Genomic DNA, 7,215 nt, shown 5'->3' on the forward strand with positions numbered 1-7,215 from the left:
CCCTTAGCTCAGTTCTTTAAGTGGCTGCTTCAACAAAGCAGTCAGGCTCAGGTTGCTGTGGTTCAATCCCCACAACTCCAGCCAGCCAAACCTGCCCTGAAGGCATTCAGAGCCACAGACAAAAAAAAAAAAGAAGTAAAGTCATGCTGTTATGTTGAGCTGTAGGGGACTCAGGTGAACAATTTCTGACAATGCCAGTCAAGTGGAAGACCCAATACTATTATGGGCTAGTGGACTCTTTTAGAATATTTTGCTGAGTTAACACACCTATAATATTCAAATGACAGAGCTAAACAAAAAAGGGGATATATAAATGAATGTCCATTTTGTATCTATGTATTCAAAATAGTTAGGATAGATATACAGTTACATTCTCTTAATGAATAGAGGTATTTGTTGTAATAGTGTTTGTAAATAGGATATCATGTCTGCATCTTGTACAGCAAATAACCACTAGGAAGAGAAAATGCAATGTGTTAATTACTGAAACTGTCCTACCAATTTGGTTTGAAACTGCCTCATTGCTATTTGTCTCTCAATAAAATTATGGGGAAAAAAGCCAAAAAAAAGTTTTAAATAAGAAAGGAAGGATGGAAAAGCAGCAGGGAACAGGGTTGGTAGCAGGATTTGCAGGTGGGGAACAATGAGGGAAGAGAACAGAGCATGCAAAGGCCAAGGAAGGAGATCTAGTGTGCATTTGTAGGAAGGCTTGAATGGCCTCAAGTGATTGGGACTATCTGTCTAGGGAAGGAATGTTGAGTGGGGGAGATGGGGCCCAGAAGAAAGGTCAAACATCAGATAAGGGATGCTATAGTGGCTGAGATACGGAAACAAAGGAAGTTGAGGGAGGTGACTGGATCTTTTGTAGTATGGGTGAGAGTAAAAACTCTGGGAGGAAGCCAGGATAAATGTTTGGGTTAGGGTGATAAGTTTCGACTGTTGTGGGGTGGTTTTGAGGGGAGTGACTGAGGCCCTAGTATGCCTCTGAAGTCAGAGCACTCAGTGCCCACTGGTAGTTTGGAAAGAGCTTTTATCTTTGAATCAGGAATTGGCTGTCATGGGATGGGATTTTTATGGCAAAGTGGTTGAGATCACAGTGGATGGTTTAAAGGCAGTTGTGAAAGACTACCTGAGCTGGGGACAGCATGAGGGTATGAGATTTTAGGAAGCATTATAAAGAGATATAATAATGCCAAAGTTGAGTGATGATAATAGATACCTTTGTCTTGTAACTGATTTAAAGGGAAATCTTTGAATCCCCTCCCTTCATCTCCTCTTCCCTTCCTCATTTACAAAATTTTGCTTTTATTTTGTCCATTTTTATATATTTTTTTTCTTTTCAATTCCTTCCCTTCCCCTTTCCCTTCCCGAGTTCCCCCTTTCTTTTGAACAACTGCTTCCAATTTTACAATACATTTTATAAACTTTGGTCCTTATTTATGCTTTTGGTTTCTCACAGCAAAAAAACAATGCAATAATTACATGTGTGTCCAATTCATTTTCACTTAAGAGTCTCAGGGTACATCCATTTACCTAGGAATGTCTCAGCTGGGTTTTTTTGTGTGCATTTTAGGGAAGGGTCTACAGGGTGTTCAGGGTCTCACTACTAGATCAGACTCCTAGTGATCCGCCTATTTACAGCCTCCCAAGAGCTAGGATTACAGGCACTACCACGCCCAATCTCAATTGCTGTTTTAGCATGCCCGTGGGGCGGGGCTGGCATGGCAGAGCCGGGGGGATTGAAGCCCTGGCCCTTGAGCCTGCTTGCCAGCACTTTAATCTGCTGAGCTATTTGGAGGGACCTGTTTCAGCTTTATCTTGCTTCATGGCTAAGTAGTATGCCATTTATTAAAACAAAACTCACATCTTTTTTATTCATTCTGTGGTTGATGGGAATTTTGGTTGCTTCCAATATTTAGCTATTACAAACTGTGCTGTTATAAACATGAATATACTTATATTGGTATAGTTTGATGTTTTAATTCTTCTGAGGAGATACCCAGAAGGAGTTATGCTGGGTCAAATGGGACCTCTGACCCAAGTTTAATGAGGAATAAGGTCCACACTGATTTCCACAATGGTTGCACCAGTCTACACAATTATCAACAGTGGAGAAGGGTTCCTTTTCCCTACAGCCCAATTAGCATTGGTTACTAGTTGATTTCTAAATACATTGTCATTCTTTCTGGAATAAGATGGCATCTCAGAATTGTTTTAATTTACACCTATCAAATGACTAGCTATGTTGAACATTTTTCATATATTTATTTACTGTTTATATTTCTTCCTTTGAGAAATGTATGTTCATCTTAGATACACATTTTTGGATTGGATCTTTAAGGGGGGGTCTGGTTTTTTTCAATTCTCTATATTTGTTAGATATCAGTCCTTTGTCTGAGGGACTACTCATTGAAAAATTTTCGCTATCTCTGGGTTGTCTTTTCAATCTGTAGCTAATTTCTTTTGCTATGCAGTTTTTTTTAATAGGATGAGATTTCATTTGTTGATTCTTTGTAGTATTTCCCATGACATCAGGGCTTGTTCATCAAAATTTTGCCTATACCTATGATTTGACATTATTTTTTGTGGTACCAGGAATTGAACTCAGGACCTAGTGCTTGCCAGGCAAGCCCATATTCTACTGAGCTATCTCCCCAGCCCCACTTGACATATTTTACCTATTCTCTTAAAGTAGATTTACTGTTTTATATTTGATCAGTGATATTTTTGGTTTTAGTTTAGTGCATAGTAGAAAATGTGGGTCTAGTTATAGTCTTTAGCATGTGGCTTCGAAGCTCATTTTTCCAGCACCATTATTTTTTTCTAAAGAATACAAAATAGTAATAAAAAAGCATTAGAAATGATACAAGGGCCAGCGGTATAGCTCAGCGGACTAAGTGCTTGCTTAGGTAAGCACAGGGGCCAGGGTTTGGTCCCTGGCTCTGCATGCTGTGCAGGCCCCGCCCCCAGGCATGCTAAACCAGCAATGGAGTCCGGGCTCGGTGGTGCGCAGCTGTAATCCCAGCACTAGGGAGGCAGAAATCAGGAGGATCACTATGAGTCTGGGCTGTGTAGAGAGACCCTGGTCTTAAAAAAGAAAAAGAAAACGAAAAAGAAATGATACAAAATTTCACTAAAGTGATAAGAATTCAACAATGGTTGCTGTATTGCACATGTTATCTTCAAATTAGGTGTTTAGGTTATCAGATATAAATGTGCAAAATTGGTTTGAAAAACAAAACAATTAATTAAATAGGCTATCTCTATTTCAGTGAACATTTTTGACCCCTTTGTCCAAGAGCCACCAAGATAAGGTGGCTCACTGTGTTTGGGTTTTTTTTTTCTCAATCTCTGAATCTGTTCCACTGATCCTTATGCCTATTTATTTATTTATTTTGCCAGTACCACATTGTCTTATCACAGTAGTTTTATAGTATCAAGTCAGGGATTGTGATGTCCCTCTGCTTTGCCTTTGTTGCCTAGAATTACATTTGCTATTTAGTCTCTTCTACTTCCAAATGAATTTTAGGAAAATGTTCTCTACTTTTGTGAGGTATGTAAATGGTATCTTGATTGGGATTGCACTAAATCTGTATAGCAATTTGGGAAGTATGTCCATTTTAACTAGTTGCTTCTTCCTAATCATGAGCAAGGGTTATCTTTTCATTTTGTAATACCATCTTCAGTCTCCTTCTTCAGTGTACTATAATTATCAATGTAGAGATCTTTTCCTTTCTTTGTTAGATTGATTCTTAACTATTCCATTTTTTTCTGATCATACAGTGAGGGTGTTCTTTCACTAATTTTTCCCTCAGTGTGTTTGTTGTTTGTGTATAGGAAGGCTATTGATTTTTTGAGTGTTGACTTTATATACCAGCTAGGCTACTAAATTTGGTTATTAAATCTAGAAATCTTTTGGTGGAGTTTTTGACGTCTTCTATGTAGAGTATAAATTTCCATGGAACACTAGTTGGCTATAACGAAAAACAAATTTGAGATATTTTTAAGAAAATGGATGCACCTGGAAAATGTAATGATGAAATAAATAAGACATACAATTTTGAATACTGTATTGAATCTCTCATCTGAGTAACACAAACTACACACTAAAAGCAAAATAAAAGGAAGTTGACAAGGGAGTGGATCTCTTGCAAAAGGCAAGGAGTGCAAGGGAGTAGGATGTGGAGTGAGAGAAGGTGGTGAAGAAATAGATTGAAGATATGCTTATGTAATCCTAAAGAATGTGAAAATTATATGCCATAAACATGAACTATCAAGTTTATGGGGGGAGAGCTTCCGGCTACCCCGCGCCGGCGGGACCTACTGGTTCAAGCCAGGCGCAGTGTGGGTGAGACCCTCTTCCACCCCCTTGGGATACCCTCACCACTACAAAGCGCCTCCCTAACCCACCCACTGAGTAGGAATTTGTGCCGTGTTCCGGGAACCCCAAGACCCAGTCCTAGCCCAGGCCCAGTGAGTGTGTGGGAGAGCTTCCAGCTACCCTACACCTGCGGTACCTGCTGGACCCAGCGAAGGAAAAGCATGGGTGAGACCATCATCCACCACCTTGGGACACCCCCCATCACTCCGCAGCATCTCCCCTACACTGACTGCTCAGTAGGAATGTCTGCCGTGTTCCAGGAACCCCCAGATTCAGTCTTAGCCCAGGCCTGGTGAGTGTGTGGGAGAGCTTCCGGCTACCCTGTGCTGGCGTGACATACTGGTCCCAGCCCAGGTGCAGCATGGGTGAGACCCTCTTTCACCCTCTTCAAATGCCCCCCAGCACTCCATAGTACCCCACCACACCCTGCCCACAGAGTAGGAATTTCTGTCACTTTCCGGGAACCCCCAGATCCAGTCCTATCTCAGGTCCAGTGAGTGAGTGGGAGGGCTACCACTCCCCCCCACTCAAACTTGTCCCCTCCAGACTTAGTTCAAGCCTGGCATACAGGCCTGGGGTGAAACCCTGCACCTGCAATCCCTGCAGAGTGTAAGAGACATAACCACCCAGCTAGTCCAGGAAAAGAAAATCTTGCCAGAGGGGCACAAGAGGTTCACCCTCAAGGGCAGCAGCAGGAAGGAGCTGACCACAGCAGCCAGAAGCAAGCCAGGCATAGCTGGATATATCCAAACTTTGTAGATCTTCACCTGAACTTCAGTAGGTGCTAAGGTTATAACTGCAACAAAGATCTACAACAAAGGTCAGAAGACAGTGCTACAAAAATGACAATGAAAAGGAGCAAAATGCAATCGCAGAACACAAGCTAACCCATAACAAGTGCAGAGGACACTAACAGAACAAATTAGGAATCACACAGCTGAAACCAATGAATCAACGGCTTATATGAAATAAAGAAACAGCTGCAGAAAGGTATAGAGGAACTCAGATTGGAAATGAAAAAAGAAATCCCTGAATTAATAGCATCTGCAGTAAAGAATTAAATGCAGAAACATATGGAGGAAACCCAATGCCCACCCAGAAGAAGTGCAGAGGACACCAGCTCAGCTCAAATGTATGAATTAATAGTGTCGATAGTAAATAAGCAACAAGAGAAAGTCATAGAGGAACTCAGAGATGAATTCTTTTCTACAACATCAGCTCAAGTGTACGAATTAACAGCGTCAATAGTAAATAAGCAACAGCAGAAAGATACAGAGGAACTCAGAGTGGAATTATTTTCTGCAATAAAAAAAGAATTCTCAGAACTCATAGCAGATGAAGTAAAGAATCAACTACAGAAACATAGGGAGGAAACCCAATCTGAAAAATAACACTGCAGTAAAAGAATTTATAACTGCTTCTCAAAAAGACATTAATAAAAAATGGAGATTAGAAAAATGACGGATTCCTTGAATGAGCAATACAGGAAAGAAATAGATCGCATGAAGCAGAGTCAAACAGATATAGAGGAAATGAAACTCTCAATCACAAGCTCGCAAAACCGTTTAAGTGAAAGTGAAGACAGAGTTTCAGATCTAGAATATGCTGGTGCAGCTAGTGAAAAGGTAAGAAAGGATCTCTTAAAAATAACGAGGATGCAGAAAAAAATAATCCATCACCTGCAAGATGATGCAAAGATGAACAATGTGAGACTAATAGGCATCAATGAGAAAGAAGGAGTCAATACAAATGACATTTAAAAATATGGGCAAAAGTAATAGCAAAAAACTTCGCAAATATGAGGAAACAATCTGACATTCAGGTAACTGAAGCATATAGAATGCAAAGGAACCACAACCCAATGAAAAACACACTGGGACATATAATAGTCAAGATCCCAGAAATTCAGCACAAGAAAAATATACTGAATGCCGCTAGAGAAAAGAAGCAGATCACATTCAAAGGAAAACCCATCAGAAATATGGCCAAAGTCTCTTCACAAACTATGAAGGCAAGAAGAGCATGGAGCAGAGTACTTCAAGTCCTCTATGAAAACAAATTCCAGCCCAGATTACTATATGCTGCAAATCCCTCTTGCAAGTTTGATGGAGAAGTGAAATACTTTCATGACAAAGAACAGCTAAAGAATTTCATGATGACAAAGCCAAACCTACACAGGCTACTGAAAGATGTTCTAGAGGGGGAACAAAATGATCAGAATTCCACAAATGAGATGAGAAGCAACCAACTAAATATGGAAAGCAATTAAACACAGGAGAAAAAGGAGTAAATTACAACAGGTAAATAACACGTCAATCATAAGTTAATACATCTCAATTTTAACCATCAATGTAAATGGACTGAATTCACCAATTAAGAGAAATAGACTGGCACAGTGGATTAGGAAACAAAATCCAAAAATAAGCTGCTTACAAGAAACACATTTAACTCATACAGACATTCAGAGGATGAAAGTCAAAGAATGGAACACAATACTACATGCCCCACCACCTCAGAAAAGAGCAGGGGTACCAATCCTATTCTCAGACAGTCTCAACTTCAAACCAACAATGATCAAGCGAAATAAAGAAGGCCGCGATATACCAGTTAGGGGGAAAATTCTAGAGGAAGAGGTAACATTCATAAATATGTATGCACCAAACACAAAAGCAACCAACTATATAAAGCAAATCTTAATAGACATGAAAACTCTAATATCCAATGCCACAATCTTAACAGGAGACCTTAACACCTCCTTACACCCAAAAGATAGGTCAACCAGAAAAAACTTAGCAAAGAAATAACAGAACTAAACCAGAGCTTGAAAGAAATGG

The 7,215-nt window shown here is 40.0% G+C and overlaps 1 pseudogene; it reads right to left on the minus strand.

The window, feature by feature from the left end:
- The window catches only part of LOC101588335, a 17,239-nt pseudogene that overhangs the window by 1,186 nt on the left and 8,838 nt on the right, over positions 1-7,215 (minus strand).

The sequence above is a fragment of the Octodon degus genome, unplaced genomic scaffold (genome assembly GCF_000260255.1).
Source record: "Octodon degus isolate 3935 unplaced genomic scaffold, OctDeg1.0 scaffold00236, whole genome shotgun sequence".
Lineage (NCBI taxonomy): Eukaryota > Metazoa > Chordata > Mammalia > Rodentia > Octodontidae > Octodon > Octodon degus.